We start from the raw sequence: 27,240 nt of genomic DNA, 5'->3' as shown, positions 1-27,240 counted from the left end.
TTAGGGTCTTTTATAGACATTTAGGGGGTTCCCTGGTAGCTCAGATGGTAAAGATTCTGCCTGTGGTGCAAAAGACCTGCGTTCGATCCTTAGGTCGGGAAGATTTCCTGGAGAAGGGACTGGCAACCCACTCCAGTATTCTTGCCTGGAGAATCCCATGGACAGAGAAGCCTGGCTGGCTACAGTCCCTAGGGTCCCAAAGAGTCAGCCATGACTGAGCGATTGAGCACACACACTTGCATAGCCATTTAGACTGTACCCTAAAAACTTCATAAAATTAGATTGCCTAATTCCAGTCTCACTCCAATCCATGCTCCCATACTTTTAAATAAATGTACTCTTTCAAAAATGCAAATACCGTCATGCCAATCTCCTGTTTAAACTGTAGAAGTGGCATTTACTTTGTTTTACTTCCAAATTTTCTAAAATAAGCATATATTGATTTTATAATCATGAGGAAATAAATTAAATAAATCCATTAGTGACTCCCTCAAGCCTTCAAGATAAAGTTCAAGTTGCTTAACAGGGCATAGAAATCCCTTCACAGTTTGCCTTCTGTCTATTTCTAGTCTTAACTTTTCCCTAGCCTCACAGGTCTCCAAGCATGTGAATCTTTCAGTCCCTGGATGGCAATAGGATTTTAGGCACATCTGTGTCTTTTCACCTTCTACTCTCTCTGTCTGGATGTCTTTACATGTTTTTCTGCCAAAGTGAAAATGAAAGTGAAGTCGCTCAGTCGTGTCTGACTCTTTGTGACCCCATAAACTGTAGCCTACTAGGATCCTATGTCCATGGGATTTTCCAGGGAAGAGTACTGGAGTGGGTTGCCATTTCCTTCTCCAGGGGATCCTCCCGACCCAGGGATTGAACCCGGGTTTCCCGCATTGTAGGTGGACGCTTTACCATCTGAGCCACGAGGGAAGTCCACGTTTTTCTGTCCTTCAATACTTCGGTTCGGACTCAGGTCTAGTATTGTAGCCTCCAAGAAATCTTCCCTAATGCCTTAGTGTCAGTTTAATGCCCGTCATCTGTCACCAAATCCTGTCTATAACTTTATCAGGAAGATTTCACATTAAAGTTTATTTCCCCACTAGATTTTTTTCTGTTCTTATACTAAATATTTACTCTCATTTAACCAGATTCTATGTCATTCATGTGTGTTTCTATGGATGATTAATGTTCAATTTTTATTTTTACTTGAATGAAGAGGTCACACTTTTTTTTTAACCCTAGGGTTAAATGTGACCTTAGACCCTATCTATTAAATTTTCTACATTTAAGCCCATGACAGCTCCTCATAAAGATACAGAATAGTAGGAACATTTAAATTGAAGTTGATAATTCATATAATTAGAATCTGATTAGGAATGTATGTTTTCTTTCAATGTCAGCTTTCTCCAAAGACCTTTAAAACTTCAGTGCCTTGGAAGAATTTAAGAAGTTCCTATGAAATATTACTTTTATATTGAAGAGACAACAGCTTTCTAAGAAATGGAGATTGCCTAAAAAGTGCAGTGCTTTATAGAGCAGATAATTAATAAATGCTGATCAATACATGAATGGCTTGGCTTTGGTAAATATGGAGTTGATCAAACACTGGAAGACTGAATTTGCAAATATTCTCAAAAGTTAGTGTTCGGGTTCTCAAAACTAAAATAATTAAAATTTAGCAGTTTTTCATATTCTTTAGAAATCTTTTGGTTCTTAGATTTTTTTGGTTAGGAGAGGATCTTAAAATATCCCCAAATGGTAAAATGATTGTACTTCTTTTTTAAACATTTATATCAAAATTATACATTTTTCAACATTTACCTAAAGGAATTAACATTCCATTATTCATGATTTTTTTTGAAATATGATGCTTGATAGATAGACATGTAACATCATGTGAGTTAAATATAAAACTGCCAGTTATGGGCTGATCTTTTAAAATTAAAAGAAAAATTCCTATTTTTCTAGACCTTTTAGCCTTGTCCTGGGCCAAGTTTATACATACAGAAGAGTTGAGTAAAATAAGTTATTTTTGTATGATTTACACATTGTCGTTTGTCGAGGAATTAATATAACCACACTGGTATGTTTTCGGCTGCAAATATTTAAGTGTCTATTAGTTGGGGAGGCAATAACACAATGAGAGCCAATTTCACAGAGGGTAAAACCTTTACAGTCACAAACAGATGATGTTTAGAAGGTCCTTTGCTTGGCTTAATGCTCTTCAAGCCCCATCTGGAGATTCTTAATCATTTCTGAACAAAGCATATTTTCATTTGTATTGGGCCCCACACATTATGCAGCCAACCCTAGATATTATATAATTTAAGTGATTCTCCCAATTTTGAACACATGGTTGGGGAATGCAAGGCTAAAATGTCCACTTCTAAGCAGTTACCAATGAACAACACACCTAGAGTCCTGTCTGCCAGTCTCTACTCGCCCAGCTTAGCTGTCAGGAGCAGCACGCAGGTTAAAAGAGAAAGATTCTCCTAAGTGTCAATCCCTCCTGCTGGCTCAAGAGAACAAAGCTGGCAGGCAAAGTGAATCAGATAGCGTACTGTGCACGCCCAAGCTTCAGAATAAAGCCGATAGGTCTAATTTCAGCTTTACCAGCCTTGGTAGTGTTCCTTTAAGTTCACTAAGTAGGATATACCTGTAAGCAAGCAGTCTAATGTTTTTGTGATCTTGCTGCTGTGAAAGTATTTAATAATAAGCCTCAGAAGTTGGGAGGTAAGAAGGAAATCTATGATGTCTAATGCCAAAGTGGTGTTCACTGTGTTGAAAGTTGATTAAATTCCCTTTTAACACCCCTTGAAACTGACATTTTGCTGCCGTTTAAATTTTTTCCCTCCAAACTATTTTTTATACCCATGATTTAGAGTGATACACAGCAAAGCAGTGGCTAGGAATTGGCTCAAAATGATTCTAGGGGTAATGAGCAGAGATTGAAAAAAGTCTGCTCCTGTTCATTTAAGGAAAGTAAAGCTAACTTTATCCTGCAGCTGCGTGCAAGGCAGGGTCAAAGATTTGAGACTGCTCAAATAGTGCCATCCAAATTTGATTGGTTTGAAGTGATAACTAGGTTCCAGAATCCCATAGATTGATAAAAGAAAAAAAATATATTTAAATAGATTAGGGCATTCTCAGCTATCAGTTGCAAAATTGCTTGCTATATTCGCATGCTTCCATTTTTAAAGTTACATCTGTTTTAATTGAGTCTAAATTTACACATTAATATAGCACACTCCTATGTTCTATATCTCAAGTATCTGATTCTCAATTATGTGCATGTGCATATCTATAACGGGCAAAAATGGAAGCCAAACTTGAAACTCTATAAATGCTATTGGTGATGCATTTGTGGACACGCATGATGTAGAACTTTATAATTACTATTTGAATGCTCAAATAATACAAAACAGAATACCTCATAAATGGAGTAACGCAGTATCTTCTAAATAGACCATCAACTGTGACCATTACGAAAACACTGACCTAACGCTAATTGTATATATCCTTTTTTCTCCACCTCATTCTATTTTTCTTCACATCAATAGTTAAAAACTGGAAATTTAACAAGGCTTTCTTATAAAAAGTGCCTGGAATATTAGCTCCTTATTTTATTTTGCTTTTGAGTCTAGCCCAATGGTTTTACCTTATTCATCCCAATGTCTCCCTTTCATAACATAGTCTAAAACATGATTCTGTATGGGAAAAACGGGAAGATAAAAGAGCAAAACATTCACCAGATTTTTTAAAAAGTACAAGTACTAACAAACAAGGTTTATTTACATGTAATAATAGAAAGTGAGGAATGATTTTAATTCATGCAGCGATAGCATCTTTCCAAAATAAAGAAGTAATGGTATTCAAATAAAGTAATTCTTTATATTAAAAATAGGATGGAACAATATTAAAGAATCACTCAAAGCCTATGATTTACCTTGAATTCCCATCAAGACATGCAGTCAGACTCTAGTAATGGTAGAGACCTTGGGAACGCTAGTCTCTACTAGGTGACAGGAAATCAAGAATTAGATTGGAATAAGAAACAGTAATATGAAAAGTTATAGTTGTGTGGTAGGCCTTATCAGAATAAGAATGGAAAGCCTCTGGCCATATGAGAATAAGTCAACAAATCCAATATACAATCTTCACAATATTACTTATCATTGTACAATTGTGCTTAGTCACTCAATCGTGTCTGATTCCTTGTGACCCCATGGACTGCAGCCCACCAGGCTCTGTCCATGCAATTTTCCAGGAAAGAATACTGGAGTGGGTTGCCATTCCCTTCTCCAGGATCACTGTGCAGTAAGTGAAAAAATGTGAATATCACTATAAACATGTTTGTAGCCTTTATTAAAGTATCACCTAAATTTCATATTTAATAATATTCTTATAATACTATTTAAATGAGCTTTAATTATTCTGTTTCATGTTTACGCATGACAATTATAACCAAAGGATGATACAAATGAAGACTGGTAACTCAAACACCATGAGTGTCATTGCTATTGCTATCAGTGACACTATTGTCAAAGAAAGTGAAAGTGAAAGCCGTTCAGTCGTGTCCGACTCTTTGAGACCTCATGGACTATACAGTCCATGGAATTTTCCAGGCCAGACTACTGGAGTGGGTAGCCTTTCTCTTCTCCAGGGGATCTTCCTAACCCAGGGATCGAACCCAGGTCTCCCACATTGCAGGCGGATTCTTTACTAGCTGAGCCACAAGGGAAGCCCACTATTGTCAAATATAGTGAACAATTCCTGAAAAATCCCAGGGACTTCCCTGGTGGTCCATTCGTTAAGAATCCACATTCCAATTTAGGGGGCATGTGTTCGATCCCTGGTCAGGAAACTAAGATCCCACATGCCACAGAGCAATTAAGCCTGTGTATTGCAACTACTGAGCCTGCTCGCCACAACTAGAGAGAAGACTATGAGCCGCAACAAAAAATCCTGCATGCTGCAACATAGACCCGATGTAGCCATTAATAAATATTCCAAACTGAAGTAAAAACCTTCCATAGATTTGCATTATAGTCACATTTCTGGAAAATTTAGTCTGTGTAAAAGCTGCACATGTCAAGCGGTTTCAAGTTCTAGGCTCAGATAATTATAAATAATTCTTCCCTTATATGGATTTCTGATGGCATATTCAAAACCTGAGGAAAAGCTTGAGAAAATATACTTGATTGTGTGACCCTATCCTACTCATTGTAAGGCCTGCAGCAATCTGGTCCTCACTCATTAAAAGTCAGTGCATTGTGACAAAATCACCCTTGCCAATTTCCAAAATGCCCTCTAGGGGGAGCTACTACCTCCATCAAAAAACTAGGATCCCAGCTGTTTTTTAAAAAAATAGTTTTGTGATAAATAATGTAAGCATACCTTCTAGTTGAGGTATTTACATTTAGACTAAAGTATGATTAGCATTTTAATTTTTTTAATTAAAATATTTAGATTATTTTATGTTGACTAATCAAGCATTTGTTCACTTATGAAAACCCAACTTTATTACCAATGAATGTAAGAAATTTCAAGTTGGAAGTGTTAATACTAACATACTAACTTATATGACCAGAAGTAGCACAGAAATTGGTTAAACAATATGATTTTAAGTTATATATCTAGTTCAAGACTCAGAATGACTTTTTACTAGTTGTATGACCTAATATGAAATATTTAACCATTATAACCTCTGATCACTTCATCTGGATATAATAAAAGTAATTTACATTGTTATGTTTTATAGAGAAAACATGGATTTTTTTTAAAAAGTACTTAAACATATATTAGCTAGTTGTCATTCTATAAAAAGTTTTAGATTTTCACTACATATTTTTTGATTTTTTGTTTTCTTATTAAATAAATAAATATGAGAGGATATTAAATTGCATTAAAAGCTATGGGCACTGTCAAAGCAGGTAATTCAAAAGAAGAGGTAAACTTTGCATCACAACAAAAGAGAGAAGAAAATGTGTCAGACAGAAATAATTTCTTTCTAATTGTTACACATTTTGTACAGCAAAGCCTCTGCCTTTTCTTTTAGTGTCATGATTTTGCTGTTCCCAGTCTTGGCTGAGTGATGTCACAGCCAAACTCTGCTTTAGTCTCCACACCAAGTCATGATTATACTAGCAGTCATCGGTTACATGAGAACAAGGGCCTTAGCTTCTCTAGATTCTTGCTAGCATTTTTAAAGATTTTTTGAGTTAGACTGAACACATTTTTTCCCCTCTGCTTTAAATGTGTCAATTACCTAAACCAAATTTATCAACCAAAATTATATTCCCAGAGTAAAAAATAGAGACATCACTTTGCAAAGGTCCGTATAGTCAAGGCTATGGTTTTTCCAGTAGTCATGTATAGATGTAAGAGCTGGACAATAAAGAAGGCTGAGCACCAAAGAATTGATGCTTTTCAAATGTGGTGCTGGAGAAGACTCTTGAGAGTCTCTCGGACTGCAAGGATATTAAACCAGTCAATCCTGAAAGAAATCAACCCTGAATATTCATTGGTAGGACTGATGCTGAATATGAAGCTCCAATACTCTGGCCACAAGATGAGAAGAGCCAACTCGTTGGAAAAGTCTCTGGTGCTGGAAAAGATTGAGGGCAGGAGGAGAAGGGGGCAACAGAGGATGAGATGGTTGGATGGCATCACTGACTCAATGGACACGCATTTGAGCAAACTCTGGGAGATGGTGGAGGACAGGGAAGCCTGCTGTGCTGCAGTCCATGGGGTGGCGAAGAATCGGACATGATTCAGTTACTGAACAACAAATACACAGTGCATGCGTGAAGTGTGAATCTATGCTTGTTTCCCCTTAACCAAGAGTATCTAAAAATCTCTTTCACCAGACAGAATTGTTTAGAGGGTGGAAGTGAAAAAAATGAAATACATTTCCCCAATCAGAGCTGTTACTTAAGAGTCTTCTTTTTCTCAGTCCCCTCTTCTGCCCTTAATTCACCATAAAGCTGCTGAGCATCAAGTTGTTCAATATTTAAATCTCATGGATTGGTAATACAGTTAGCAGTGTATTCTTTTTAACAAAAATCTATTACAATAGCATTTGAGCATTGCATCAGGGCCATTTATCTCTAAAACTATAATGTGTATTTACAAACCCTATTCTTTTGACAGGACTGTTCCCCTCATAACCTCACCATTTCATATGATTAATAGTTACACTGGGAACAAATTAACTGGTTTGGCCTGAATGTCAATTTTTAAACAAACCTGTTTGTAGATAGATCTCTTGGCAGGTTTGCCATTCTACTATGCATGGGGTTAGGTTAGTGAAAGAATCCTGTGGATGGATTTATCAGTCTCTCTTTCTGACCAAGTGAAATATTTGTTGGATGAGAGGGTGGCTTTGTGACCCACTCCCTGACTCTACCCTATTTCATTGCCCCTTGTGAAGGGTATGATACCAGTCCCTGACTTTCTCCACCTTTTTCTCAACCTTTGCTCTCCTCTCCTGACCCTTCCAGGCTCTATTTTCCTTACCCTGCTTTACTTCCGTTTTTCATGGTATTTTTACCACCTGGAAACCTGTATTAACTTATTTATCACGTTATTGTCTGTCTCTTCAATAGAACATCAGGTCCTCTGAGACTGAGGCTTTATTTTGGTCACTGCTCTAGCTTGTGCCGGGGAAATAGAACACAGTAAATATTTGTTGAAGAAGTGAACAAAGCAAAGGCTTTTCTTGGTCTTTGTTAATGTAATTGATTCAGAAATTCTTCTGTTGTTGTTGCCTCAAGTGGTCCAGTCTAAAATTATACTTTAAATAGAGAATAGTAGATCAAATTAGAGATGAACTGAGGAGGAGACTTGTAATGTTATTTAACTCTAAGTGGAAGTCTGGGAACCAAGAAATCTTAGGAGACTAATTGAGGATAATTTTTAAAAGCTTTCAATATCCTCTTTCTGTATCCTAGAGAATGAAGACCGGAAACCCTTGAGAAGTCATGCCTCAACATCTATATTTCTATCAGACAACTTTCTTAAATAGTAATGTCAATCCTGTTTATGACCAAAGACCCTCCTTCACACTTACTTATATCTCTCCTGGGTGATCTGGTACAGCTAACAATAAGTCTACCTGACATTTCCAGAATAGGTAAGGAACAGATTGTTGTTTTCCTCACTTAGTAGTATGGCTATCAGTTTATATTCCCAAATTATTAAACATTATCAGAGAGAAAAATAAAAAAACAAATCATGAATACTACCTCCCACAGGGCACAAGTGGAAAGCTAATATGCCAGCAGAGAACAGCAGTCACCTATTCTAGGATGTACCTTACCAACTGCAACTTACATGGTCAAAATCAAGTGATGCATTTTATGAGGTAACCACCTTTCCCCAGGAGATCTGGAGACTCACACTGTATAAGCGTGCATATAATTTACATATATGTGCGTGTCATGTTCAAAAATACTCTTCCCACATTCATATACGTAAAATAAAGTATCCAATAAAATCTTACAGTAGTTGTAGTCAGGTCAAATATTCAGGAAATCTAGGAGAGGTAAGGGTCAGAACAGTCAGTGGACAATGGACCAGCTTCCTGAACTCCTTCCTTACATTGAGGGACAGTTCCAGAGTAAGCCAGAGAGCACAGCTAGAAAGAAAGAGGATCAGAATTAATACTGCTCTTGAAAAGAGTTATGTCCGCAACATACATTCGCACTGAAAATTAATTGGTTTAAGGCACCAGACCAGGTCCCTAAGAATTGTTTTTGAGATCCTAGATGGTACTAAAGTAGAATTCTGTCTCCACATAGAGGGTCGGTGGCAGAATCTTTCTATAAACGAACTGCTTTTTATTCTTTCCTTTGCCTTCTCCCTCTTCCAAATAATACCAATGTATATACTTAATTCAGAAAAGCAAGCTTTGGCGTACAGTTCTTATTAAAGCTTAGAAAAAAAATTACTAGTGTATAATTCTGAGGTTCATAATTTCCCCTTAAATAAGCTATAGGTTAATGTGTAAAAATCCCTGTGGATTTTTCCCTTTGTTTAAATAATATCCTGTAATTCAAGCCAATATACTTTACAATAGCATGTTAAAAGCAAATAGGAAAGCAGCTTAGCTCTAAATTAAGGTTCCTCCACCAGCATTTCTACTCACTCTGGATATTTTCTGATACAAAGCTTTGGTCTCTCCTTTCACGATGCTATTCTGCAATAGTAAAGCGAGTAACCACAGCTTCATAATGCTAAGCACTCCAGTGGGAAACACAAACAGAGTGCATAAACCAAAGTATTCATTTCATGAGGTTTTATTAAAAGGCTTCACCTCTAAATTGAGCTGTCATACACTGTTGGGAAACTTTTTACCACAGTTTATTTTAACTATGTAAAACATTAAAGGAATGGAATTTCTTCCACTTTTCATAGAACGGGCATGACCTTGCTTATACACTATAAGCAGTCTACACCGCATTTAATCAAATTGGCTGGAGAGTAAAATCAGGACATATGTTTTCCTAGTTTCCCCAGTTTGCACAAATAACCCCAACCTTGTTAACATGCTGTAGATTGTCATGTAGACCCAGTAAGTTCTCTGGCGTTCTTACTGAGAAGCTCTACTGCATGATTAAAAGACATCTTCGGAGGAGAAGGACTTTAGGTAATTTATAAATCCTTCATTTGTGACACAGCTTTATACAGCATTTTAAGGAATTGCATTAACTGCTTTTGCAGTTTCCTCAAATGTTGCTGTCAGTTGACAGTGTCATAGGTCATTACTGGTTTTTTCCTTATGTAAGCAATACCAACTTTCTATTAAAAATACTAATTTCCACCCTACTACAGTGTCTTTTGAAGTAGGGTATATATTAAAAAAATCAAGTTGCTTTGAAATATTAAAGGAATATATTTAACTGAAGGGTTTTCAGACAGGTTGTTTTTCTGTATTCCTGATGACAGAAAGATTTTAGCCTACAAAGTCAATAGTAAATTTTATTAAAGTCATTATTTTCCTGTTACAGGCCTCGTGCTTTAAATAACTACAGCTGACAATGCTGTCTTACATACTGTCATACTGTAAAATGTCCCCTCTTTATTACCACAGGGGCAACTCATTTAGAACTTTGAAAGTGTTTTCACATTGGAGTTGCTCATTTGCAGAGCTGGCCTATGGCTGTGTTTAAAGAATGTGGTTGATACTTCTCTTTTCCTCTAAATATTCTAGGGAAAAATATAAACTTGCCAACACAACATTTTTTAGATAAAGATTAATGTCCCTTCCCCATGGATAAAATATATCTCAATCTTTGCAGATTAGTGTACTCTGACTACTCATGACATTATTTCTCCCTTTGGCCCATTGTGTGTAAGAGCAAAGCATTCAACGTGGATATGAAATGTTTCGTTTCAGGAATTTTTTTACTTTCTCCCAAATTACATTCTTTAATGGATGACCCACCCCATCGGCATCATCTTCTCGACCCACATAATCTTGATCATAGGAATGTATAATGATTAGAAATGGAATAATCATCCAGAAAATACTTTTATGAAAATCGGAAGGAATGTTTATCATTTTTGCAATCGTGCCATAACATTCTGTTAGTGGAAGCACACTGACTGAAACTGCCTGCCCTGGCCAGGCACCATAGTAACCATTTGCATGATTCGTTTTATGACAGGAGGTCCTGGTAAGGAACACGGAACTAATAAGCCGCCACCAACTGGAAGAGGTCGGGAAAGGTCAAAAGGAGACACTATACGTCCAACCACCTCCCAGAATCCTCTCTGGCATCCACCAGGAAGGACTCTGAGTCAGAATGATTGGCTAAAGGCAACCTGGAAACTAATCCCATCACCATAAAACCCCAGACTGCAAGCCATGTGGCAGGGCTGTTCTCCTGGGTCTCTTACCCTGCTTTACCCTACTGCTCTCCACCTGGGTGCCCTTTCCCAATAAAATCTCTTGCTTTGTCAGCACACGTGTCTCCTCGGACAATTCATTACCAAGTGTTAGACAAGAGCCCAGTTTCGGGCCCTGGAAGGATTCCCTCTTCCTGCAACAATTCCAAGTGCTGCCCATTTAACTCCCTATATGCCTGTGTGCTAAATCGCTTCAGTCATGTCTGACTCTCTGAAACTCTATGGACTGTAGCCCAACAGGCTCCCTCCAGGCAAGAAGAGTAGAGTTAGCTGCCATGCCATCCTCCAGGGGATCTTCTCGGCCCAGGCATCGAACCTACGTCTATTAAGTCTCCTGCATTGGCAGGCAGGTTTTTTTTATCCCTAGTACCACCTGGGAAGCCCAACTCCCTATATAAAACACATTTTTTTCCCAGTAACCTTGAACATATATTGAACAATTTTTAACCGGATTTTCTTTTCTTTTCCACATGTATCCAAGCCCCTACTTACTCAGATATACTACTAGGAAGAGAACAGAAACACAGAGGAAGAAAAACGTGTAACAACTTGCCTTTACAGCTTCATGAGGTAACCAACGCCACTCAATCCATTCTTTTCTGTACTCTTTTCCTATTTTAAGATATGTCTACAGAGTACATCTATGCTGTTCAGGACGACTGAAACCATGTAAAACTTTAACGTCTTCAAACTCACGGTCGGCATTGCTAGATCTGCCTTTCTTCTCTTTGAAGGAAAGGGCAGAGCAGAGAGGCCAGATGCATGGTTAACTCTGCAGAGATGTGGATGTTCCTCTCCTCCACCCACACAATCTGGCATCGTTTCCTTTTAGCTCATGCTGCACTCAGACCCAGAGGAAAAATGAGAAGATGTGTGTAAACCCTTGTCCTAGACTAACAAAGACTTGATCAATGTCAGGTCTTTGATTTCAAATCCAGTTCCCTCCTGTTCGATCTTCAGACAGTAATCTTTGCTGCTGGTGTGTGCCTACGTTCACATCTCATTGGTATCAATTTCTGTGGCCTTTTAAACCGAGTGAAATAGAATGGACAGCATAAAATGTTCTCCCTGGGAAAGGTGAACTAATTTCTTTCAAAAATACACTGTAAATGAATAGCTAATTATGCAGCATCCTTATAAAAGGAGAAATGTTCTTTAATTAACAAACATTTGCGATGTTTTCCTGGTTTACTTCTTTAGTATCATAGTGCAAATAAGCTATGGTTAAATATTTTGCATTTAAATCACTTTCATTCTCCGTCACTCACACACACACTCTTTACATGTACACACATATACACACAATACAACCTATGACCTAGTCAATAACTATAACAACACTTCCTAAATTCCCCCCATAGCCCTTCTACACAGTTTAGAATCCCAGCTAAACAACAATCGCTGGAGTTCCTATACCACATGGTGTGAACCTAGATGGTATCAAAATGCCTGATTTGTGATGTGTGTGTTACTGTTCACTTAAAAGTGCTTTCACTACCTTTTCTTATCAATGTAAAACTTTCAAGATATTTAAAAGGAATGCCTTTAAACCTTCTGACTGCAATAAAGTAAAAATGGCAGGTGACTATATGAAAGAGGTAGAATACATTTAAAGGAAATCACTCGTACGTTAAGGTGTGATGTTGCTTATAGTCCATTTATATACTTTCTACTGGGAAGAATGTGTTCTGGGGTGATGTGAGATTCTTTCCATTTGCCCAGTGAGAATATTAGCTGCTTTATAGAACAATGTTTTTATTTTTAAGAAAGATGGAAAAATGAAACAGTAGCCTTCCTTGCAACAAGAAGAGCAGAGTTCAGCCATGATAAATAGAGAGGCCAGAAGGCTAAACTTAAAACCACAAATTACTTAAAGAAGAAAAATTAAAATGCTTTACCATTAGGCAACCTTTTTGAGGAGCTGAGGAGAAGGAACTCAACGCTGTGGAAGCAAGCTTTCTGACTAATTAAGGACAAGGAAAAAAACAGAATGTGCTAGCTCCTTTGAACAGGTTAGCTAATGTGACTAATGCATACTTGTTAAAGGCACAGGGAGATGGTACTCTGGCATTCAGAGGAAAAAAAGGTGAGTATTCGTGATATAAGTCACGGAGACAAATCTATAAAACCTGTTTCAGTGAGGTTAGGTTCAGAATAAAACTAAAAATCATACATCTGGCTTCCCTTTAACCTCTACAACCTCCATTTTGCTTCCTTTATGGAAAGTAACAAAAAGGCCTCCTTTCTTCCCATCACTCTTGCATTCAGTGCATTCAATGGCAGGTGGGAACCTCTAAAAGATGATGTGTCATTAAGGTAAGTGGGCTTCCCAGGTGGCGTAGTACTAAAAAATCCTCCTGCCAGTGCAGGAGACGCAGGAGATGCGGGTTCAATCCCTGGGTCAGCAAGATCCCCTGGAGAAGGAAATGGCAACCCACTCCAGTATTCTTGCCTGGGAAATCCCATGGGCAGAGGAGCGTGGCGAGCTATAGTCCGTGGGGTTGCAAACAATCAGACACGACTGAGTGCATACACATGCAGGCAGGCATCAAGGTGAAGGTTTTATAACTGCGCCCCTTAAAAGTTAAAAAAAAAAAACAACCAAATTTATTATCCTCTAAAACAGAAATTACTTAAATAATATTTAAGAGTGTGATCAAAATTGCCATGTAAGTATGATAGTTGGACCGGTAAATAATTTAGAAAGGAAAGATTGATTTTCAGCGTGGAAGCTAAGCTTGTATTTATGAGAGATAGTAAACACTTGTACTGGAAAATGATAGACCCACTGTCACTATGCTAGAGACTCTTAGAATTTTAAAGCTGGAGAAGAAGCCTTCCCATCAAGTGTGCTCAGTCGTGTCTGACTCTTTGTGACCCCATGGACTTGAGCCCAACAAGCTCCTCTCTCCACGGGATTCTCCAGGCAAAAATACTGGAGTGGGCTGCCACGCCCTCCCCAGAGGATCTTTCCCAGCCAGCAATTAAACTCGTGTCTGCCTGTGTCTCCTGCATTGCAGGCAGATTCCTTACCCACTGAGCCACCTGGGAAGCCTTTGCTTATGCAACTCCAAACCTGAGGAGCTTCTAAGGAGTTGCTGCCTGCAGAGGATATGCACAATTTGATGTAGGTTGGCCACAAACTCTTGTGCATGAAACTCCTTATTGGATAAGGCAAAGTCCAGGCTTGGAAGAAACAGGGGTGGGAGACGCGGAATGGTAGAGAAGAACAACTGGGCAGAGTCGAAGAACTGAGGGTTGGTCCTCCTAGCTCAGCCATCACATCCCTGCAATGAATTCTGAGAACTTTAAAAAAATGTATTTATTGATTTGGCTGTACCAGGTCTTAATGTAGTACATGAAATCTTCGATCTTCATTGTGGCATGCAAAAAAATTTTTTTTTTTTTATAGATTTATTTATTTATTTATTTTGGCTGTGCTGGGTCTCTGTTGCTATTGGGCTTTCTCTAGTTGGGCCGAGTGGGGGCCCCTCTGTACTTGTGGTGCATAGGCTTCTCATTGCCATGGCTTCTCTTGTGGCAGAGGGTGGGCTCTATCTAGGGCAAGCAGGCTTCAGTAGTTGCATCTCCCACATTCTAGAGCACTGGTCCAGTAGTTGTGGTGCACAGGCTTAGCTGCTCCTCGACATGTGAGATCCTCCCAGATGAGGGATTTAACCCATGTCCCTTGCATTGCCAGGAGAATTCTTAACTACTGGACCACCAGAAAAGCCTGGTATGTGGAATCTTTAGTTGTAGCATGTGGGTCTAGTTCCCTGACCAAGGATTGAACCCAGACCCTCTGCATTGGGAGCTCAGAATCTTAGCCACTAGATCACCAGGGAAGTCCCCTGAATTCTGAGAACTTTGATAAATACTTTTAAACTTGGGCTTTCAGATTTTTATGGGGGCTTATTTATCAAGATAGACGATTATAATACAGTATATTTAAGTGCATTTAGGAGTTCATTAGATCTATATAAAACTTTTATTATTTAGATGAATAGTATGTGGGCTTCATAGATATTAAGGATAGGCTGGTAACAGGCCAAGAACTCTTTATTTTATTATGAACATAGAAACTTCTTTCTTGATAGTTTTGGACACAAAAGATGCACTTTAAACTTTCAAATCAACTTGGAGGAGGACAAGGAAAGAACCTTTCAAAGTTGAGAATAAAGCCTATTCCTATCAGCAGACTGAAGAGCCTCATAACAATGCATGGGCATTAATTAGAATACTCAGAAAAGTCTCGCTTCTGTAGTGGGAATTAATTAGACCCAAACTTGCATTTCTTCTGCTCTGCCAAACAAATCTTAAAAGGCAGACCCAATGGTATCAAGCTATTTCTAAATAACTATATTTTTTTAAGAAAGCTCAAAAATATCTACAGGAATAAGAAATGTTCAGCATTCAAAAATCTTAAATTCATCCTGTGTAGTATCCAACCCCAAATTACCAGGCATGGAAAAAGTGAAAACAAACAAACAAACAAAACAAGACACATAACAAAGAGTAAAACTAGTCATTTGTAACTAGTCCAGAACTAACATGAATGTCAGAATTAGCAGAGAAGGACAGAGACATTAAAACCACTACTATAGCTGTATTCTTCATGGTAAAAAAAGGAGAGATATGGATATCAAACTGCTACAAATTAAAACTGTTTGAGATGAAAACTAAACTGGATGGAGTCAACTGAAAATTATGGAAAAAAAACATTAGTGAGCCAGAGGGCATAGCAACAGAAACTTTCCACAGTGAAACAAAAGAAACCCCAGTTTTAAAAAATGAATAGATCATCAATAGTTGAGTGGCAATTTCAAGCAGCCTATTGTACATGTAATTGAGTTCAAAAAAAGGAGAAAGGAAAGAAAATATTTTAAGAAATGGCACACAATAATTTTTCAAATTTGATTAACACTATAAACCAATAGATGCAAGCTCAATGAACCCCAGAAACAAGAAAGGTAAAGAGAATTACATGAAAATCAAAATCAAAATTTCTTAAAACTAGTAATAAACAGGAAATCTTAAAAGCATACAGAATTAAAAGGACATGTTACATGCAGAAAAGCAAGGAAAAAGCCAGAAGTTTCTCACCAGAAACAGCACAAGTAAGAAGACTGGCAAAACATCTTTGAAGTACTAAAGTTCCTCTTTGAAGTACAAAACAGCTCCCAAACCCTGTTAATCTAGACTTCTGTACCTAAGAAACATATATTTCAAAAATAAACATATTGAAAAGCAGAGACATTACTCTGCCAACAAAGGTCCATCTATTCAAGGCTACGGTTTTTCCAGTGGCCATGTATGGATGTCAGAGTTGGACGGTGAAGAAAGCTGAGCACCGAAGAATTGATGCTTTTGAACTGTGGTGTTGGCGAAGACTCTTGAGAGTCCCTTCGACTGCAAGATGATCCAACCAGTCCATCCTAAAGGAGATCAGTCCTGGGTGTTCATTGGAAGGACTGATGTTGAAGCTGAAACTCCAATACTTTGGCCACCTCATGCGAAGAGTTGACTCACTGGAAAAGACCCTAATGCTGGGAAGGATTGGGGGCAGGAAAAGAAGGGGACGACAGAGAATCAGATGGCTGGATGGCATCACTGACTCGATGGACATGGGTTTGGGTAGACTTCAGGAGTTGGTGATGGACAGGGAAGCCTGGCTTGCTGCGGTTCATGGGGTCGCAAAGAGTCGGACACGACGGAGCAACTGAACTGAACTGAACTGATGACCTAACATTCCAGGTTTCTATGCAATATCGCTCTTTACAGCATTGGACCTTGCTTCCATCACCAGTCACATCCACAATTGGGTGTTGTTTTTGCTTTGGCTCTGTCTCTTCATTCTTTCTGCTGTTATTTGTCCACTGATCCCCAGTAGCATACTGGGCACCTACCAACCTGAGGAGTTCATCTTTCAGTGTCCTATCTTTTTGCCTATTCATACTGTTCATGGGGTTCTCAAGGCAAGAATACTGAAGTGGTTTGCCATTCCCTTCTCCAGTGGACCACATTTTGTCAGAACTCTCCACCATTATCCATCCGTCTTGGGTGGCCCCACAAGGCATGGCCCATAGTTTCACTGAGTGGGACAAGGCTGTGGTCCCTGTGATTTGTGTGGTTAGTTTTCCGTGATTGTGGTTTTGAGTCTGCCTGCCCTCAGATGGAGAAGGATAAGAGGCTTATGGAAGCTTCCTGATGGGAAAGACTGACTAAGGTGGAAACGGTCTTGTTCTGATGGGCGGGGCCATGCTCAGTAAATCTTTAATCCAATTTTCTGTTGACGGGTGGAGCTGTGTTCCCTCCCTGCTGTTTACCTGGGGCCAAAGTATGGCAGAGGTAATGAAGATAATGGTGACCTCCTTGAAAAGGTCCCATGCATATACTGCTACACTCACTGCCCTCAACCCTGCAGCAGGCCACCACCGACCCAGGCCTGCAATGGAGACTCCCGTACACTCACGGTCAAGTCTGGTTCAGTCTCTTGTGGGGTCACTGCTCCTTTCTCCTGGTCCTGGTATGCACAAGGTTCTGTTTGTGCCCTCCAGGAGTCTTTTCCCCAGTCCTGTGTAAGGTCTGGCAGCTGTATGGTGGGGTTAATGGCGACCTACTCCAAGAGTGAAGTGAAAGTCGTTCACTCATGTCCAACTCTTTGTGATGCCATGGACTATACAGTCCATGGAATTCTCCAGGCCAGAATATTGGAGTGGGTAGCCTTTTCCTTCTCCAGGGGATCTTCCCAAACCAGGGATCAAACTCAGGTCTCCCTCATTGCAGGCGGATTTTTTACCAGCTGAGCCACAAGGGAAGCTCTAAGAGGATTTCCATACCCAAGTCTGCTGCATCCAGGGCCCCTGTCCTTATGGCAGTCCACTGCTGACCTGTACCTCAACAGGAGACGTTCAAACACAGTTCTTTCTCAGTCTCTGTGGGGTCTCTGGGTCCTGGTATGCACGAGGTTTGTTTGAGCCCTCTGAGAGTCTCTGGTGGGAATAGGGTTTGATTCTAAATGTGAATTTGCCCCTCCTACCATCTTACTGGGGTTTCTCTGACCTTGGACATGGGGCATCTCCTCAATGCTGTCAAATATTACTCTAGAAAAAATAAACAACCATACATCTTTTAAAAATTTGAAATTATGCTTAAAACTTTACCACAAAGAAAATGCCAGGCCCAGATGGCTTCACTGGTGAATTATATCCAATAATTCAGGAAGCAATAACATAAATTTCACACAAAATTTTTCCAGAATACTGAGGAGGAAGGAATGCATTGAATTCATTCTGTGAAGTCAGCATTCAGTTCAGTTCAGTTGCTCAGTTGTGTCCAACAATTTGCAACCCCATGCCAGGCCTCCCTGTCCATCACCAACTGCCAGAGTCTACTCAAACCCATGTCCACTGAGTTGGTGATGCCATCCAAACATCTCATCCTCTGTCCTCCCCTTCTCCTCCTGCCCTCAATCTTTCCCAGCATCAGGGTCTATTCAAACGAGTCAGCTCTTCACATCAGGTGGCCAAAGTATTGCAGTTTCAGCTTCAACATCAGTCCTTCCAATGAACACCCAGAACTGATCTCCTTTAGGATGGACTGGCTGGATCTCCTTGCAGTCCAAGGGACTCTCAAGAGTCTTCTCCAACACCATGATAAAATACAAAAAAAAAAATACAAAAAAATAAATAAAAGTACAGAACAACATCCTTCATGATCATAGATGTGAATATTCTAAATAAAAACTGAGCAAACCCAATTCAAAATTATTTAAGAATGGATCGCCATCCCAGTCAATGCAGAAAAAGCATTTGACAAACTGCAACATTCATTTCTGATAAAAACTCCCAACAAACTAGGAATACAAGGACATTCTTAACCTGTTCAACGTCATCTACCAAAAACTCCCAACTAACATCAGCTTAATGATGAAAGATGGAAGGTATTTTCCCTAAGATCAGCACCATGACCTCAATGTTCATTGTTATGACTTTTACTTAACTTTGAAAGGGAGTTTCTATCCTATATTTTAAGTGAACTCACAAACGTTTAAGAAATCTAAACAGTTATTCACAGACAACATGCTCTTCTATTTAGAAATTTGATAAAATATAGCAACATGTTAATAAAACTATTAAGATAGTTTAGAATGGTTGCAGGGCACAAGATTGACATACAACAATCAATAGTATTTCTATATACTCAGTTCAGTTCAGTCGCTCAGTTGTGTCTGACTCTTTGTGACCCCATGAACCGCAGCACACCAGGCCTCCCTGTCCATCACCAACTCCTGCAGTCCACCCAAACCCATGTCCATCGAGTCGATGATGCCATCCAGCCATCTCATCCTCTGTCGTCCCCTTCTCCTCCTGCCCTCAATCTTTCCCAGCATCAGGGTCTTTTCCAATGAGTCAGCTCTTCCCATCAGGTAGCCAAAGTATTGGAGTTTCAGCTTCAACATCAGTCCTTCCAGTGAATACCCAGGACTGATCTCCTTTAGGATGGACTGGTTGGATCTCCTTGCAGTCCAAGGGACTCTCAAGAGTCTTCTCCAACACCACAGTTCAAAAGCATCAATTCTTCGGCGCTCAGCTTTCTTTATAGTCCAACTCTGACATCCATACGTGACCACTGGAAAAACCATAGCCTTGACTAGACAGACGTTTGTTGGCAAAGTAATGTCTCTGCTTTTTAATATGCTATTTCTATATACTAAACACAATCAAAAGTAAAAAAATTTAAATTAGCATTAATAATAGCTAACAATTGAGATACTTAGGAGCAAACCTGACAAAATTATGTACAAGACCCGAACACTGAAAACTATAAAATAGTACTGAAAGAAATTAAAGAAGAATTAAATAATTGGAGAGATGTATCATATTTACGAGTCAGTAGACATAATATTAAGATGTGAATTTGGGTGAAATTGATCTGGTGTGTCCATATCCAATTCGAATATTACCAAGTGTTTTTATAGAAGTTGGTAACCTGATTTTAAAGTTTAAATGGAAATTCTAAGGATTCAGAATAGTCAAAACAATTTTAAAGCAGAAAATCAAAGTCATAAGACTAACACTACCTGAGTTCAAGGCTTTTTATAAAGCCATCATAATTCAGAAAGTGTTATAGTGATATAGAAAAATACAAATATATCAATGAAATTACACAGGTTAATTTATTAATAGCACCAAACCTTTAAAAAGAGCTCAATTTTGAGAAAGATGCTAAGGTAATTTAGACAAGAAAATATAGTCTTTTAAACACATGATGCTAAAACAATTGGATATTCATATGCAAAAATGTGAACTCCAATCCATACCTTGTACCATACACAAAAATTAATTTAAAATGAATTATAAACCTAAAACTGCAAAAGCTCTAGAAGAAAACAGGAGAGGCATTTCTGACTTTGGATTAGGCAAATAGTTCTAAAATATGACAATGAAAACATAATTCATTAAAAACAACAATGATAAATTGTACTTCATTGCAATGAAAAAGATCTGCTCTTTGAAAGACATTGTTAAGAGAATGAAAAATAAGACAGAGGCTGGAAGAAAGTATTTGGAGCATCTACCTGATAAAAAATTCATATCTAGACTATAGAGAGTACTCTTAAAATCCAATAATAAGAATATAAATAACTCAAAAATTTAGACAAAAGTTTGGATGAAAATGTTACCAAAGAAGATACACAGATGATAAAATAGTGTAAGTAAATATGTTAAACACCTTTAATTATTAGGAAAATGAAAATTAAAACACAATGAGATAACACTATATATTGATACATGAAAATGACTAATGCTAAAAAGAATGGCCATACCAAGGATTCATGAGATTCTGAAGCAACTGGAATTCTTAGAGTATAAATTGGTGAAAATGTAAATTGGTACAAGGATAGTGAAAACCAATTTGACATTTTATTTAAAAATTTAATATATCATCATATGATCCAGTCATTCCCTCATAGATATTTCCCCAAGAGAAATAAAAACCTATGTCCAATCAAATACTTGTATATTAGTGTTCTCCAATGACTCAGTGAGTAAAGAATCCACCTGTAATGCAGGAGACACAAGAGACATGGGTTCAGTTCTTGAGTTGAGAAGATGCCCTAGAGGAGGAAATGGCAACCCACTCCAGTATTCTTGCCTGGAGAATCCCATGGACTGAGGTGCCTGGTATGCTGGTCCATGGAGTTATAAAGAGTCAGACACAATTAAGCACATGGCACACTGTTCGCAACAGTTTTAGCTATAATAGTGCCAAACTAGAAACTACTGACACGTCCATCAATAGGTGAAAGGACAGCCAACTTGTGATATATCCATGCAATGATATTTGTTCAACAATAAAAAGAAATAAACCTGTGCAACAACATGGATGAAACTCAAAATAACTTTTCTGAGTGAAAGAAATCAAACAAAATCAAACATCGGTTGTCTAATTCCATTTATAAAAAAAATTTAGGCTATCAAAACTAACCTATCATGACAGAAAGCATATACACAGATGCCTGGGGATGATAAAGGTTGGGAGGGAGTGATTATTAAGGGTCATGAGGAATGATTGATACGTCCACTTTCTTGATTGCAGTGATGGTTTCTCAGGCATACATATCTGCCAAAACTTGTAAAATTGAACACCTTAACTAGATAGTTTATTGCATGTCAATTACAACCCATTTGACCTATTCAAAGCCATTATTGAGATGAGTTTGATTTATTGCTCTCTCTCTCTCTGTTCTATAGACCCACTTGGAAAATCAAAGTTTTGTATGGCTATTTCCCGAGTTCTTCCTTAAGAGCTTTTCCTTTCCAAGCTTATCAGAAAAATCCAAGGAGAATCCATGAGGGGGATCACTAGCAACTTGTACTATTCTCTATACAATTTATATTCATCATTATTAATGTGGCAGGTATTCAGCTAATCATTTTACTTGCACACTTTTAAATTTTCTTCTTTTCTTTTCCTTGACTGTAACTCTCCTCTTGTGCTATATTTCCCAATTACCTAGGTGGTATGTAGACAAAAGTGTACCAAAATTTAAGGTACGTTGCTTGCCATATTCTTCCTGGCTTAAGTGTCAGGTTAAAAAAATAAAACAAAGCTTGAATCTTCTAAAAAATATGTTCTACAAGGCAATATTAGAGAAAATTTTAATCATAGAGGGTCTCCCTGGTGGCTCAGACAGTAAAGAATCCTCCTGCAATGCAGGAGACCTGGGTGTGATCCCTGGAAGAAGGGTATGGCAACCCACTCCAGTACTCTTGCCTGGAGAATCTCCATGGACAGAGGAGCCTGGAGGGGTACAGTCCATGGGTTTGCAAAGAGTCAGACATGACTGAGCGACTAAGCACAGCGCATTCATCATGAAAAGGGAAGACAAAGATTGCAAAATGCAAATTTTTTTATATTGCCTAGAAAGTAGTTTAGCACGTGGAGATTTCTAGACGTAGATTTCATAAATCTGTATCTCTTGGCTCTTCTCATTGTTCATTTCTAGTAGGTCTTCTGAAATTAAAAATCAACACTAGTCATTTTTAGCCCTAGCTCTTCTCATCAATGAGTTTTGGTACCTTTGCCTGTTCCTCTATATTCGCATCTGCTTTAATTTTTATTACTGTCCAAGTGGCTTCCAACCATTTAATGTTCTCACTCTGGGCACTATCTACTTCACATCTGCTTCTCTTCCTTCCTATTTCAAATTCTATCTGTTTATATTTGGAGTGTCACCTGAAACGATTACCTTTTAGTACTGTTTGTAACTCTAATCCATTCTTCCCAACTCACTTCCTATTCCTTCTAAGGTTCTTTGATACTTTGAAAATGTATTCAGGTGTCTCCCACTTTTAATGGAGCATGAGGATGGTTAACAATAGAAACCAAAGTGCGATTTTTATGCAAAAAAATACTAACACTTATATATAATTATCATAAGTCATCTTCCCAGGGAAAGTCTTGGAGATAGCTTGATTTTATTAATTGGTTAAATTCCCCAAAGGAAGCAAAATGTTTTATAAATGTGGACAGAGCTTTATTAGAGTCTAAGGTGATACATGATACCCTAGTGAATATCGAAAACTCCAGTGAATTTTCTACTTTACCTTCACCAAGAGTCATCCGATACAACTTAGCTCACATTTAGTTTGATATAATAATATAGAAAGCTGCAGATACAGATCTCTTAGCATTTTAGAAGTGGGTATACGATTGGTGATTGGTTATTTCAAATCTCCAGTGATAAATTTGAGTTAGAACAGAACTAATGAGTTTATCTGAAAATGATCAATAAGTGAGGAACATATGCGTGCACCACACACACCCCTAGTAATTTCTTCCTATTTATCATCTGGACATTTCCATCATGGTCCAAGTGCCATGCAATCAAGTAATTCTGATTTTGAAATTGATTAAACCCAGCAAATAGCAACAATCCTCAAATTTCACACATGAAAAGTTTTATTTTTTAAGTTGCTTTTGTATCTGTATGTTGTTATTCTAATATCAGTACCTATTTTATTGATTCTCTTAGATTCTGGATTTATGTTAAAAGAAAGTGAAAAAAGTCTCAATATCAAGAAAAATAATGTAACAGTGATCTAAAGGCACTAAATATAAATTAAAGTGATTTAGTGGATTACTCAATAGCAGAGATGCCCTAAATAAGCCAAGGAGTATGAACAATGAAGATTATTCAGAAATGATCTTAAGAAAAATGATGCTAACTCGCAGAGTCCATTGGAGCAAAGGGTTCTTTTATTCTTACAAAATTTAGGCACTAATTACTACCTTCAAAACATTTACGTTCAAATCTGGTCTATACAAAGTTGGAATGCATCATTGACAGCCAATATATTTAAATAATCTACTAGGTTGACTAAATTTTGCAAAAGCTTTAAAGTCTCTTTTGGTATTTTTGCATATTTTTGAAACTCAATATTTTAATACTAACTGCTAAATTGAAGCTCTTCTGTAGTACTCCCTTTTTATTCCATTTTGGCCTTCATGTATCTGCATATTCATAATTTTTAATTTTTACTTTAATATAACATATACAGACTATGCTTAGTTGCGTCCAACTGTTTGTGACCCCATGGACTATAGCCTGCCAGGCTCCTCTGTCCCTGGGATTCTTCAGGTAAGAATACTGGAGTGGCTTGCCATTTCCTTTTCCAGGAGATCTTCCCAACCCAGGGATTGAACCCAGGTCTCCCACATTGCAGGCAGATTCTTTACCTTCTTGAGCCATCAGGGAAGCCCCATATATAGACTAGACAAAGCTTAACGTAAGCTTCTGTCACTGCAAAATCATCAGTTGTGGGGTAATAAGTAAAGCTGTAATACATTGTATTATAAAAATGTACTACTCTTTATAATAATAAATTCTATTTAAGGCACTTAAAGTGCATCATTTTTATAACAAATTTGTATTATAAAAATACATTATCTTATAATAATGAATTCTATTTAAGGAAACTTACATTTTGTGATATTTCTGACAGATCAATTATTAAATTACTTTTTAATACTACTGTGGAAGGGTGTTTTGATTAGCTAGGCCAACTTCACTTTCAATCTCTTTTGTCAATACAGAGTCAGTGACAGTTAATATATTTTTTCTCAGCCTACCTTATAAGTAGAAGTAATCATGTCACATATTTTTAAAAAGAAATCTGCTTTTTCTTAAATTTCTTAATAAAAGAAACAGATCTTATTGCTTTATACTCTCCTTCATTTTTCCTACCTTGATCTCCACATGCTGAATGGAGCTTCAGCAACCATTCTGTCTCTGTGAGGTTTGGCAACAAGATGTGCATGAATTGATGTACTAAGGATAGTAGAAAAGAAAAACATAAAGACCCTGGATCCCTGATGGCATCACTGAACCGCTGCATCTCAACTTGCTCTTCTACGCTTCTTGCAATGGGAGATAATTTTACATCTTTATTACCTAAGCCTTTCTTAGTTGACTTTTTCCAATGCTGCAGGTAAAATATTCCTAATTAATACCACTATTTAATTATTTTTAAGTAGAGAAACATAGCTACTTCTGAAATTTCAATTTACAAACTTTCTTTCACTTAATTGAAGCTATGTTTTAGAGAAAACAAGAAAACCATTCATTAGTAGATATGATAAGTGCTCATACTTGGCTATTTTAAAATGGGTCACAGAATGATTGATTAATCAGGAATATGCTTATTCTGTTTCTGCTTAGTTTTGAGATATATCATGTTTGATAAATGAAAAGGCATGAGTTATTTAAGATATTAGTCGGGAAGATACATGTTTTCAAGGAAGAAAACAAAATTAGAACAATTAAAAAGAAACTCAATGAGAAAACAATGCTTTACAAGGATACAGAATAAATAATTGAATAGTAGATATATTCTAAAGAACAAATGGCGAATTACAAAAGATTAGGAAAAAAGGACCAGTTAAATTAAAACAATTCTTTGGGGTGTGTGACTAGAGGTTTAGCAACAATATTGTGTCCCTATCAAACACAATTTAATTCAAGAATAAGGTTTGGAATTGGCTTGAGAATGTGGTGAAAATATTGCTGCTGCAAATTTGTTTTAAAACTTCCCAGGTGGCGCTAGTGGTAAAGCACTTGCCTGCCAATGCAGAAGATGCATGAGACACAGGTTCAATCCCTCGGTCAGGAAGATCCCCTGGAGTAAAAAATGGGTATCTACTCCAATATTCTTGCCTGGAAAATTCCATGGACAGAGGAGCCTGGTAGGCTATAATCTCTGGGGTCACAAAGAGTTGGACATGACTGAGGGAGCACTCTGAGAAGACTAAGGCTGAATCACAAATTCAAGGCCTATTTTAATATTAAACCCTCAAAAAATGGCAAATATGATAACTGCAAAATATTTTAATTCTCCCTTTAAATGCTAAAAGAGAGTAGACAAGCATTATTTACCCTTCTTTCATCCTACTTCGTGGAACATATATGCAATAACTGGACGTCTAGTTGTAATCTTGTATCAAGAGAAAGTCACCTCAGAATGATCACAATGTGAGCTTGCAAATTTAGGCACAGCTAATATAATTCTAGTGTTCTCTCTCTGTCACTGTCACTCTCTCTCTGAACAGTGCTGAAATCTGTTTATTTTTTAAATGCATGGAAAAGAGTTTATAGTGGCTTTATTTCAACACACTGATTTGTCTGGACCAACCTCAGTTGTGGTGGATCCAGCCTCAGAAATTACCTCATTACTGCTATTGTAACTTAACATACAAAAAACTAAGATCATGGCATCTGGTCCAATCCCTTCATAGCAATTACATGGGGAAAAAATGGAAACAGTGGCAGATTTTACTTTCTTGGGCTCCAGAATCACTGGGGCCAGTGAGTGCAGCCATGAAATTAAGATGCTTGCTCTTTGGAAGAAAATCTATGACAAACCTAGACAGTGTATTAAAAAGCAGAGACATGACTTTGCCAACAAAGGTCCCTATAAGTCAAAGCTGTGGTTTTCCCAGTAGTCATGTATGGATGTGAGAGTTGGACCACAAAGAAGTCTGAGCGCCCATGAATGTTGCTTTTGAATTGTGGTGTTGGAGAAGACTCTCGCGAGTCCCTTGGACTGCAAGGAGATCAAACCAGTCAATCCTAAAGGAAAGCAACCCTGAATATTCATTAGAAGGACTGAAGTTGAAGCTGCCATATTTTCGCCACCTGATGCGAAGAGGTGACTCATTGGAAAAAACCCTGATGCTGGGAAAGATTGAGGTCAGGAAGAGAAGGGGACGACAGAGAATGAGATGGCTGGATGGCATAACCCACTGACTCAGTGGACATGAGTTTGAGCAATCTCCAGGAGACAGTGGAGAGAGAAGCCTGGCGTGCTGCAATCCACGGGGTCGCAAAGAGTAGGACACAACTTTGTGACTGAACAACAACCACATTTGGTAGAATCACTGCTAATTAATGACTTACTGGTACCTTACATTAACGTCTGTCAACTAAAGAGTAAGTAGTTAGAAATATCTGCCCCTAGTGAAAGCAGGTTAAAAGGCAAGGTGAATATGAAAATAGTTTTGAGTACACAGAAACAAGTGTAAGGTTTAACAGCATCTGAGATGTGTCTGCTACCAATAAGCTTGTTTCAAACTGCTGCAAATACACCTGTGTTAAAATTCTAAGCCTTATATGCCTGTTCAGTGAATCCTGGTTGTTGGTTTAGCCATCTAGAGGTAACCAATGGAGGTTGAGGGGGTGAGAAGCAAACACCTCCTTGTAGATATCTGTGGTAAAGCCCTAGTCAATAAACTTTATTTTCACTTTTGCCTAAACTTGTTGTTATACTTCAGATT

General features: G+C 38.0%; 1 protein-coding gene across 9 annotated transcripts in view; it reads right to left on the bottom strand.

The window, feature by feature from the left end:
• Positions 1–27,240, bottom strand: part of LMO3 (LIM domain only 3) — a 322,779-nt gene that overhangs the window by 233,389 nt on the left and 62,150 nt on the right. For 7 of the 9 annotated variants that reach the window (XM_081483356.1, XM_081483354.1, XM_081483351.1 and 4 more), the window contains one exon: positions 8,495–8,629. The exons of the other annotated variants lie outside the window; for them this stretch is intronic. The gene's annotated coding sequence lies outside the window, so the exon portion shown is untranslated. The remainder of the gene's footprint in view (positions 1–8,494; positions 8,630–27,240) is intronic. 9 annotated transcript variants of the gene reach the window in all.

Source organism: Giraffa tippelskirchi, chromosome 4 (assembly GCF_054371585.1).
Source record: "Giraffa tippelskirchi isolate mGirTip1 chromosome 4, T2T-mGirTip1v1.2.pri, whole genome shotgun sequence".
NCBI classification, from domain to species: Eukaryota; Metazoa; Chordata; class Mammalia; order Artiodactyla; family Giraffidae; genus Giraffa; species Giraffa tippelskirchi.
The sequence above is the reverse complement of the archived record's forward strand: the minus strand, read 5'-3'. Positions and strand labels throughout refer to the sequence as shown.